A 12,876-nucleotide genomic window follows, 5' to 3' on the forward strand; every position below is an offset into this window, starting at 1 on the left:
AGAGTTAGTCAAGTTTGGATGCATAAGTTTAAACCATCTCTAACAGCCCAAGGCTCAGCTGTAACACTTGCAGTAAACACCAAGGAATAAGGAAGGACTTAAAGGCTACCTTAATACAAGCATTCGGGTGAGGAACAATGGATAATTGATTCCAGATCATGGCTCGAGTGAATGCTGCACATGGCGTTACAGCCCAGACCCCTCATTTTAAAAATGGCTTTCATAGGAATAATACTATGTAGAGACATCCATAGAAAGCATTTTATTTTTGGTAAGATATCCAACTTCCAACTCTAATGTAAGATTTCACTTCTTCCTCCTCTCTCATTTTTTTTTTTTTTTTTTTTGAGAGTGAGAGAGAGAGAGAGAGAGAGATAAAAGACACCAATTAAATGTAAACATTTTATCGAGATACTTTATCAAGTTTCTACTATATATTCTATGCTAAACAGAAATATAAGGGTGAATTTTATTAACCATCTTATTGGCTTTATTTTGTGTCAAATTTTCTTATATTTTAGCAATTAGTAACCTTGTATTTATGTGGGAATCATGTAAGGGTAATGTGTGAGAGAGTGTGAAGAAGTTGAAGCATCATGCCAATTGGAGCACTATAGGATAAAAAGGACAGACTGGTCATTCAGTTACCTTGCGGCTGGAACTCACGGCTCAGTCAAGTCATGAGGCCAAGCTGCCAGTCAGCTCTGTTTTGAAAAACCTAACTCTTCACATTCCTTTCTCACCTTAGTATATATACCCCTTATACCCAAGAAATGTAGAGAGCTTCCAGAGAGAGTTTTGAGAGAGAAACCCAAGAGAAAAACAAGATTGACTCATCCCCAATCTTCACATAGAGACTCTTCAAATTCCTCCACTCTCTTCCTCTCCATTGTTACATCCTTGAGAGGTATATTACCAAAACCTTTTCTCACCATACTCATATCTGTGAGAAGCCTGTTTAGTGCTTTGGGAAGCAATTAAGAAGGGACCAATTTCATATTGGTTGATGCTATGGTCAGTAGCGGAATCCAGTAAGCTAAAGAAGAAATAGGTTCGGCGTAACCTTATTGGAGTAGGAGCTTGGAAGACCTAGGTACACTGGGTAGATAAGGCTTGGAAGCTCCCATACTATTTGGGATTCGTTTCAAATCTCAATCTTTAATATCGAAAACTTGCATTTTTTTATGTTTCTAGAACCCTACATGCGCATGTAAGATCAGGCCTGCATGCGAATATGTTATGGCTACGCATGCAGGCTGATTCCTGCGTGCGCATGCCAAAAGCTTCCTTAACTTTACTTTTTCAAAATAGATTTATTTGCTCATTAAAAGTTATATTTTTTATTTTAACATTTCTCAAGTCAATTTAACATCTGATTGAGCCCTAAACCAACCTTGGGTCTTAGATTTCAGTATCATTGAGGAACGGGGGCTCAAGTCGTAAGGGGTACAAAATGCGATGTCTACAGTTGGTTTCATTGGTTTTCCTAGGTCATCATATTACTATCTTTTTTATATTTCCGTACTAAAGTAATATGTTTGCATGTGTTAAACCTAGATCTGAATAATTAATCGGAATTACTACTTGGCTAATTAATTAGATTAAACAAATATGATTTACAGGGGTCCAAACAAAACAAACATAGGGTTGCTACCCTTGGTCAGAAAAAAAAAAATGGCCAAATTTTTGGCTAAAAATATTGTGGATTTAGATTTAAGTTATCACTTTCACAGAAATGACCAAATGTCTATTCTCCATACTGTTATCATAGGCCAACACTGTGGTCTATCTTTCTCACTCTCTCATATACATATATACATATTATAATTAGTAGTGTTTTCAATTACTTTCTATTTTCAAAATGTATAAATTTTAATACGTTTTGCTAATACCATGCTTAACATGTTTTTTTTCTCAAGGAAAAACAAAAATTTAATAAATATGCTCTATCTTTCATGGACAAAGTTTAGCTACAAAATTTGTTATAGTATAAGACTACAACTTTACTCAATAAAATAAATATTTGTGGGTTCTTTCTTTGGACAGAGCCCAAGCCCAGTGGTCTAAGGGGTACTTAGGCCTCCAAAGGATGGTATAGATAGTTGGTGGACTGAGCTTGACTCACCGCAGCTTTGTTGGACTATTTACAAGCCAATCTGTGCACAAGACATGAGCTCCACAACACAAATATACATGGACATATATATATATATATATATATATATTGGTTAATTGAATAACTAAGGAAAAGCAAAAGTACTCAAAGAATGTAAATAAAATAAAGAAGGGATCCTCAAAATAGAGTGAGATTATATTTTTCATTATATCAATAATTTGAATATATTGAGTCCTACTTTTTTGGAATATATCATAAGGTTCAAAAAAGTTCAAAAATCATAGGTTTAGATAGCTCTCTTTGGGCTTCCAAGACTTGTGAAGTTTGAATCTAAGTGTATCCTAAAGTTTTTTTCTGTAGGATCCTTCACAGTACCTCACTCCTCACTCTATTTCAAGCTCATAGCTCTCTTTCTAGTGCCTTTTCTAGTACATTAATTGCTTCCTGCTGAATGCCCCTTTTGGCTAAAGCTTTAGCCCCCTTTTATAATGCCACTTCTAGGGTTTTTCCATGCCATTGATCCATTCTTTTGGTGTTTTGGGTACCAAAACCAATGTTATGTCTGTAATATTGGTGACTAATCCTTTCCTCTTTCTCTCATTATTTCCCATTTTGAGGTTTGGCTGCCCAAAAGTCCCCAACTGACCTTCCTATTATGGGAGATCCTGTTTAAGTAATCCCAAATACTCTTCCTAAGTCAAGGCTTCTTATCCTTTTTCCAAGGCCTTTAAAAAGACATCTTAGAGCTCTAGCTACTTCACACTTTGTCCATTTCCTTTAAATAGGCAAAATTCCTCATTGCTGATGATGAAAGGTAGAAAGGCTCCTAACCACCTTCCTTCTTGGTTCCCCTTTCTTACTTTACCCAAGGTACTAGGCTCCTTCATCAAGTGCTGACTTCTAAGCCACCATCCATTCCCAAAGTTTTCTCCTGAATTGTAGGCGGTTGATGGGACATAACCTCTTTCGTTTCTTGTGCCTATGGGTATGCCACCCTGAGCTATCCATGTCCCAGTTGGTTTTCCCCAGTATTTCTAGAGGACCCCCCCCCCCTAACTCTGGTGGATCCTATACAACCTGGCCCATCATCTCCTACTTGCCTCCCTTTTGGGCTTCCTTGGATGCCACCTCTTACTTAAGTCCATGACCCATGCTTCCCTTTGTACCTCTTTTTTCTTCCTAAGGCCTAACACTTTGTTCTTTTCTCTCCATGGGCCGAGCTCCTCCCTTCTTTATTTTTTCTAAGGGCCAAGCCTTTCTTCTTCATGGGTTAGGCCTCTCCCATTATTAAGGGTTTGGTTCCTTATTGCGATTTTGAACCTCAACAACATTACTGCATATTTTGAAAATCTAACCATTGAGTTGCATATTTTTTACACTCTTAATACACATGTAAACTTTGGTGCCAATCAGATATTATGTACTATATGATCTATAACCCTATATTTTATGCACAACTTTAAACTACTAAAACTTGTAATTTAAATAATTTATTGATGACATAACTATTAATCTGTAATTTTCTAGAAATTTTGCAAACATAGAGGATATAAAAAGAAAAAGTAATTCAACGGTGAATTTGTCAAAATTCATATCCAATAAAAAGATATTAAATAAGGTTGTAGCCTTATACTACAACCAATTTTGTAGCTAAATTTTGTTCATCTTCCAATATGCAAATACCGTTATATGGTTACTAGGAAAAGACAAGGAACTTGCAACAAGATTGGAAACAAATGGTCTGACGTGTCTTCACCTGCTAGTGAAAATGCCATTTGCTTTAATAAGGGAGTTCATCCCACATTGGCATTCTGAAGAAATCCTCTATTATTGTATGTCGTCATCATCACTACTCGCTACTCAACAATCGGTGTCATGTACATATTCTTTGACTGCAGAAATATCTTCATGTGTGAATTCATTTACGAAAGCATTCTTAATTAATTTAAGCACGTTATTAATGCAGGTCTTCCATGTCAGATAGAGGATAACGATGACGATGACGATAGGGATAATGGTCATGATCGTAAAAAATTTTCACGAAGTGTCCGTTTGGATATTTTTTTTTTCAGCTTATATTCCTATTCAACTTATTTTTGCTATTATTTATGGGCCCCACTGCACTTTTTGGTTCTATTTATAGGTCTCACTGTACTATTTCAACTAACTTTTATCTTTATCCATAGTACTTTCAACAAAAAGTTTTCAGTTTTAGCAAAATAAGCGGATCCCAAACAAACCTAAAGTATGTACTAAAGGACGTCTTGTTCCTAATATTCACTAATCACACAAGTAACTCAATTAGGGTAACACTGGTGTAGTTGTAACTTGTATCAATTGCTTATTTCTATAGCAAAAATCTACACTCGTCTTGCACCAAATAACTCTTTACAAATAAATGCATAAAATTAGAAACATAATTTGCTCTAGGAAAACTCAATTGGAAAATTTCAAGAATTTTAGAATATTACTTTGATTAAAACTAAATACAAAACTTTTCAAAACTTTTAAAAAGAGTTCCATTACTATTTTAATAAATATTATTATATTTTTAAATAAAATTTTGGTTTTAATATAACTTAATATTATCATGAAATTCTCTTCAAAACGATAGATCTTGCGTTGATTTATTTGGAGTTTTGAAATAAATTCATGTATTTTGGAGGCACATGATTTGTATTTGTATCATTGTAAATATGTTATAGAGCTCTGACTTATATTGTGGAGAAATTGGTATGTTTATCTATATTTATCACGAGGAAAAATAAATCCCCTACAATTTTTTATGGTTCTTTTTCTCATACTTCGGACCTTTTTAAGTTTGAGGCGTGACAGCTTCACTGGTGGCAGCAAATGAGTGAAGCAATTAAACACACCCAGACTTAAAATAATAATAAAAACTTCACTTGTTTCCTAAACTCACCCATAATTTCTATTGTTGAGCGTGAAAGTACATAGAACACAAGACCATGTGAGAGAGGATGAAGATGATGATGGAGAGTAGAAAATTAATTATTTATCAAAAAAAGAAAAAGAGTAGACAAAATTCCTCATTAATGCTATTATTTATTATTAATTTTTTTAATAAAAAGAGTTAATGACTTAATTACTAATTTTTAGGGAAATATTATGACATTCTCTTGAGTGTTCTTTCACCTGATGTAATATATATCAATTGTCCAAAAAAAATGTAATTCTTATAAAGTTATATTAGGTGTAACTTAAACTTATCTCTCATCCATTTTTTATATATATTGACAAGAATACTTAACATTTTTATTCGATCTCAATATTCTATTTATTTTTATGCAAGCCATCTAAATGATCTACTTAGAGCAATTGCATCAATAATTCTAAAAACTTATCTGTTTTACAAAAAGAACCTACTTTTTTCTATTTTACATCATCACTTTTACAAAACACTCAAATTAGTTTATCTATTCTACACTCTCTTTTATTTCAATAATATTTTGCTCAAATTTTTTATTATTTCACACCTATTGACAACCCCACCAACCTTTAACACACACCACTCTCTCTTTCTTTTTCTCTTAACACTCTCATGTTCTTTTTCTCATTCTCCTTTCTTTTCTTTCTTATTTCGTCTTTTTCTTCTTCTCCTTCTTCTTCTTCTTTTTTTTCAATTTTGGTTTGACTATGGGCAGTGATTTTGGGTTTGCAATTTGGGTTGGGTTTGATTTTGGGTGATGGTTTTGGGCAAATTTCTCCACTAGTATGAGCAGTCATTTTGGGCGAATTTCAGGAGGATTTCTCCACTACTTCTTCTTCCTCTTTGGCATTTTCTTCTTCTTCTACTACTTCTGCATTTTGGGTTTGATTAGTTATATGGGTTTGATGATTTTATTTTAGGAGAGGGTTTGATGAATTTGGGATCTGTATTTAAAATAAATTTGGAGAATTTGATTATTTGTATAAGTTTTTGTTGGATTCAAGAAGATAGAGGAGAAAGAGAGTAAAGGGGGAGAGAGAGAATTAGATGAGAGAGAAATTTTTTTTTTTTTAAATCAAATAGAAAGCTACGATAACTATATAAATATGCACGGTTCCTGTAGCAATTTTGGAAATGCACAACGTTATAAAGGGACTAATGGGGGTAGATTTTGAAAAAAATGTGTAAAATAATGCACTTTTTCTATTATAGAAGGACAGATACAAGTGCTCTTAAAGTACTAGCATTAAGTGTGTCAAATGTCAAATATTTTGGCATTTAGCACACCAAATACCAAAAAAAATCTCACATGAGAGATTCTAAATGCTAAAATATTTGGTATGGATGAACAATGCAATCTCAAATCTGAGAGCGCACTGTACACCATTGTAAAAGTTTTATTATTATTTTTATTCATTAGTGGGCCCACTTTCTTTTCTTCACTTTTCTTTCTTCTTTTTCCTCTTTCCTTTGAACATTAGTATTGGTGGTGCAAAAAAATTAAATTGATTTTTTTAACACCACAAACTCCAATTAGTACCCAACTTTAGTGGAGCCAAATGCAAATTTTTTTTTTTTTTCTTCTTCCCTTCTAGCTGTAGTAAACTACAAAGAATAGCAGTTTATTGTAGCAAGAAGGCATAAAAAAATTATTTTTTATTCTCTTCTCTCAATAAAAAAAGGTTTTATCTCTTCTCTCTCTCTCTCTCTCTCTCTCTCTCTCTCTCTCCAGTCTTCTCTGAAAGTTTACTTGAGAAAACAGAGTTTTTCCAACAATGGCGGAAGAACCAAAAAAAAGATTGAGAGAGAGAGAGAGAGAGAGAAAGTGGAGAGAGCTGTGAGAGAATGAATGAAATGAATAGAAACTATTTTCATACTAATACATCTTTACGTGAATATATATACACAATCTCAAAGATAGATTACTCTAACTGCCTAACCGTAGATCCGTAAAAATTGGGACGATTACACAAGTGAGTGACACGTCATCAGCTACAAACGCTAACCTCCAGACCGACCTTAATTAACATCACCAACAGCTGGACTTTTCTGCAACTGAACTCTGATATTTTACAAGTCAAAGATAAGGTTAAACAGTGTTGAAACACACCATCTTTGACCAATAACACAGCTACTTGACCTGATCAAACCGACACCATTTCTTTAATGAGAAATGATATTATATTTGAAACAATAGCCGTTAGGAACTTCTTTAAATCTATCTTCATCCCCCCTCAAAAGCTTGGGCACCACAGTGAACAAGATTTTGGAATAGAGAATCTGGAAATGGTGCGTTGGCAGACTCTTTGTAAAAATGTCGGCAAGCTGATCATATGTAGAGATGTATTTAATCTAAAGATCCTTGCAAAGAACTCGTTCATGAACGAAATGGTAGTCAACCTCGATGTGCTTTGTGCGAGCATGAAAAACAGGATTGGAAGCAATAGCTAAGGCAGAGACGTTATCGCACCAGATCTTGGGAGGAAGAGCAAGAAAAATGCCCAAATCATGAAGAGCCTGACGAATCCAACAAAGTTCAGCAGCAGTGGAAGCTAAAGCACGGTACTCAGATTCAGTGGAGGATTTGGAAACTGTTAGTTGTTTCTTAGCACTCCAAGTGATGGGGTTGGACCCCAGATACACAATAAAGCCAGTAGTAGATCTTCGATCATATGGGTCACCAGCCCAATCTGAATTGGAGAAGGCAGATAGTGACAAAGGACCAAGCTTAGAACACCAAAATGTTGTGTACCAACTAAATAACGGAGGATGCATTTAGCAGCAACAAGATGAACATCTGTGGGGAAGGACATGAATTGACAGACCTGATGCATAGCAAAGCTTAAATCTGGCCTGGTGAAGGTGAGATAGTGCAGAGAGCCAACAAGACTGCGATAAACATGAGGATCAGGAAGAGCAGAGGCAGTTGTGGAAGCCATGGTATTTGGCTCTGATACCATGAAAGTTTACTTGAGAAAATAGAGTTTTCCAACAATGGCGGAAGAACCAAAAAAAAGATTGAGAGAGAGAGAGAGAAAGTGGAGAGAGCTGTGAAAGAATGAATGAAATGAATAGCAACTATTTTCATATTGATACATCTTTACGTGAATATATATACACAACCTCAAAGATAGATTACTCTAACTGCCTAACCGTAGATCCGTAAAAATTGGGACGGTTACACAAGTGAGTGACACGTCATCAGCTACAAACTCTAACCTCTAGACTAACCTTAATTAACATCACCAACAGCTGGACTTTTCTACAACTGAACTCTGATATTTTACAAGTCAAAGATAAGGTTAAACAGTGTTGAAACACACCATCTTTGACCAATAACACAGCTACTTGACCTGATCAAACCGACACCATTTCTTTAATGAGAAATGATATTATATTTGAAACACTAGTCGTTAGGCACTTCTTTAAATCTATCTTCATTCTCTCATTTTCTATTTTTACTTTTTTTTTTCTCTCTCTCTCTCTCTCTCTCTGGTGCCTCCCTCATCTCCCTTTCTTAGGTGGGTTCACGGTGGTGGGTCAGTGTGGCTTCATGGGTGGGTCGTTGAGTTCATGAGTGGGTTGTTAGATTCGCTGGGTTCTTGGGTGTGTTGCTGGATTCATCGTGTAGGTTGCTATGTAGGTTGCTGGGTTCATGGTGTGGGTCGCTGTGGGTTGCTGGGTTCATGGTGTGGGTCGCTGTGGGTTGCTGAAATCGGTTTGGTGGTTGTGGTTTGCTGGAATGGTGGTTGTGGGTTATTGGAATTGCTGAAATCGATTTGCTAGATTATGGGTTGCTAAAATCGGTTTGCTGGAATTGTGGGTCGGTGCAGGTCGCCATGTGGTTTGCTGGATATTGGGGATATTCATAAATGAAACTAAATTACAAATGATTTCTTTTGATTTTTAAAATTTTTGTTGTTTTAAGTTGATTAGTTTAGATGTTAGCTCTAGCTTTGCAGGTTCTACCAGCCCAGTGATAGACTCTTGGGGTTGTGGGTGTGGTGGTCGTGGTGGGTTGTGATCGTTGATCAGCCTGTGGTTTGTGTGGCTTGTGTGGCCTGTGATCGTTGATGTGTTTGTGGGTTTTACCGATTTGTGTGGCCTGTGATCGTTGAGAGAGAAAGAGATGAAGAATAAATAAATAAATAAATAAACAAAAAATGAATATTTAAATAAAATGCTAAAAAATATAGAACCATTGATGTTTACATTGTTAAGTCTTATAAAATAAGATGTTAAAATAGATAAAATAGCTTTTTGAGAAGTTAAAAGATAAAAAAATATGGCTTCACCAACATGAATACTCTCATGTCCTTGATTGCCTCTCTAAAAACCAAAATTCCTAAAAACCATGAACTACCATTGCCAGCATGACCACCAAAAATCAAATCTTTTCCTCCATGAGAATGAAAGCAACATTGAAAATTTTGAAGATCCATCACAAATGAGACTTTCCCAGATCACGCCCTTAGAGCATTTCCAACAGTCCATGCATAGCCAAAATATAGCAAATATTTGCTCCAAATCTCTAATGTTCATGCTCCAACAACTTCTCTATTCGTCAATTTTTTTTTTTTTTTTTTTGCTAATGATCTGATGGGCTACTGTTTATTAGCTATTGAATTTCTTGAATAAAATATTAGAACAACTACTTATTATATTAATTCTTTCTCTCTCCTCCAGATTTCTTTCTCTTTCATTCTCTCTGTTGCTTCTTTTTTTTTTTTCTCTCATTCTCTCATTCACTCTATTGCTGTTGCTTTGTTTTTTTTTTTTTTTTTTTTTTTTTTTTTCTCATAAACCAAATGAAATCAGAAAAATTAAAGGAAAAAAAAAAAGAAAAAAAAGAGAAAAGAGAGAGACCTATTCATGAGTAAAAGAATTAATCCAAACACAAAACAAAATCCAATTCTTAAAATAAAGTTGAATCAGAACAAGCAAATATGAAAAAAGAAAAAAAAAAGAAAAAAAAGAAAGAACAAGCCGATTTGACCCAACGGCAGAGATGCTGGAGCGACGCTGGAGCAGCGGGGCTGGAGATGCTGGAGCGGCGACTAGACGACAAGCCAATCTCTCTCTCTCTCTCTCTCTCTGATGTGAAGCAAAGAGATGCTGGAATGTTCTTGATGAGGTGAAAAAGAAAATAAAAAGAAGGGGGCTGGAGACCTGTGTGGAGGAGAAAAAAAGGAAAAAGAATAAAAAAGGAAAGGAAACGTGGATGAAAATGAAATGATTGGAAAGAAAAATAATATAAAAAAAAATCCTAATTGAAAAATATTACCACAATATTTTCACAATAAATTTTAAGTAACAGATTGTTATTAATTAATATTGGCGAGTAAAAAAATAATTTCAGTGGTAGGTTCAAATTAAAACTAGTAACAACTTTCCACATAAATTTTGTTGTGCAAGTATTACGTAAAATGTTGTGAACATAACACTTCTCATTGAAAAATATAGTTGTTAAAAAAAGAATAAATGATGATTAAAAAAAGAATAAACAATGAATGAAGAAACAATATTTAAATGAGATAGAGAATGGAATAGAGAATCTGTTGAAAGTGTATTTGAAAAAGTGGGCAGGTAAAAGCTAAATGTCACTGTTCATTCTCCAAACAGTACAAAAATTTGCTGAAACTGTTGGAAATGCTCTTATCTCCATCAAAACCAAGATTCCTTGAAACCCATTATAGCCCATCCACAAACAAAAATCACAATTTGCACTTCACAATCAAATCTCTAGCACAAAATGTGGTAGTGGTGATTGGTTGATTTTGGCAAGTGGTTGTGGTAGTGGTGGCGGTGGGTTCTAATCTGGTGTGGTGAGGTGTGGGTGGTGGTTGTTTGTGGGGTGGTAGTATCGAATGGGTATGTCTTGTTTTGTTTATTTTACATAAATTGCAGAAGGTTTCTTAAATGTTTTTTTTTTTTTTTTTTTTGCTAAATTCTTAAATGTTATTTTAGTGTATTGAATATATTATCTGAATGTATTGAATGAAAAAAATAGAATATATAATATATGGTATTCCTATATTGTAAAAGAATATACTAAAAATAATAAAATAGGTTTTTTAATATATTAAAATAGTATATTTTTGCTACAGCTAATTCTGATGCTCTTACAAGCCCATTTGACTGCTCAATACACTTTATTTTTATGAAACCCAAAAAAAAAAAAAAAAAAAAAAAAGTTTGTAGACATATTTATCATGAAAAAAAAAAAAAAAAAAAAAAAAAAAAAAAAAAAGCTTGTACAGAGGCCGACATTTGTTTGTCCGCCATTAAATGTTTGTTCTGAAACCCAACAAAAAGTTTGGAGATTCTGGCATTTTACCCCTAATTTTAAAAAAAAATTAGCAATATGCCCCTGTTTGCAAACTATATAGGAGCGTGCCCCTGTTTCGATACTCGATTATCCTAAAATCAAGTTCAATTAAATACTCGATTTGTAGAAAATCGAGTTATGCCCGATCAAACTTAAAAAAAAATAAATAAAAAAATTTCCACGGAGCTCGAGTTTCAGAAAATCGAGTTCCATGCAAAAAAGTTTTTTGTAAGTGTGATTGCCCTATATTCAGGGAGCCCTATAGTGACATTTTTAAGCCCTATAGTAACGTTTTAAAACCCTATAACGGCATTTTCCTGCAAGTTTTTTATAAGTGTGGTTGGCCCATATTCAGCGTGCCCTATAGTGGCGTTTTTAAGCCCTATAGTGGCGTTTTTAAGCCCTATAGTGAGAGAGAGAGAGGTAAGATTGAGAAGAAATATGATTTCTGAACAATAAGGTATTGAGAAAATAGCTTTTTTATTATATTATGACTTTAGGAAATATAAAAAATATCTTAAATATAATTAAATAATTTTTATTTTTAAGAAATAAAAAAATTTGGTTAAAATTGTAATTTAACAAAATTTAAAAACAAAAAATACTATGAGAGAATTTTTTTTCCTTAAAAATTAGCATATTCTTTATTTTAATATATTTCACATACGTTTGATACATTTTTTTCCTAAAATCTAGCATACACTAAACTCAGCAGTTTACTTAATTTTAAATCCTAAATTTTAGTTTCTTAAAACTTTCTTCCTATGTAAAATTATATTAAACTAAAAAATAAAAAAAGAGCCAAGAGCCTCGTCACACGTGCAATGCGCATATGATAAGGCTAATTTTTAATATTTATACTACTATTTAAGGAATTTCCTTTATTTGGGATCCTCATTTTCTTGGTTGAAAAATGCCTCTTCACCTCGTTCAATGGCCACTACAAGTCATCTTATTTTTGTTTCAAATATTAATTTTATAGTTTAATACATGAGTTTTTGTTGGGCATACACATAACACCCAATAGTTTTTTATTTCTTCATACTCATATTCACACTACAAAAAAAAAAAAAAAAAAAAAAAAAAAAAAAAAAATCAGTTTTTACTGCTGCTTCAAAAACGTCATTATAGATCATTTGAGTGCTCAAGAAAATGAGAATGCCATTGTTTTGGGCAGTGATGATGATTGTTTTGCGATTCTATTCTCATGACTTCCTTATTGGAATTTGAAATGTTAGATTTTTTTTTATTCCTAAAAAAAAAAGTGAATAAATCCATTACATTAAGAGCTTTAATTTTAGTGTCACTTTGTTTCTTTTTTGGATTAATAATCTTGAGAAAGTGTTATATGAAGACAATTTAAAAAAAAAAAAATATATATATATATATAGATGAATTGTTTTCTATTTTATTTTGTACATTTTTCTACGTATTCTAAGTAATTGGAATATTAAGTTATTATGTTTAAACTAACCTCATCAC

This window comes from Quercus robur, chromosome 5 (genome assembly GCF_932294415.1).
Source record: "Quercus robur chromosome 5, dhQueRobu3.1, whole genome shotgun sequence".
Lineage (NCBI taxonomy): Eukaryota > Viridiplantae > Streptophyta > Magnoliopsida > Fagales > Fagaceae > Quercus > Quercus robur.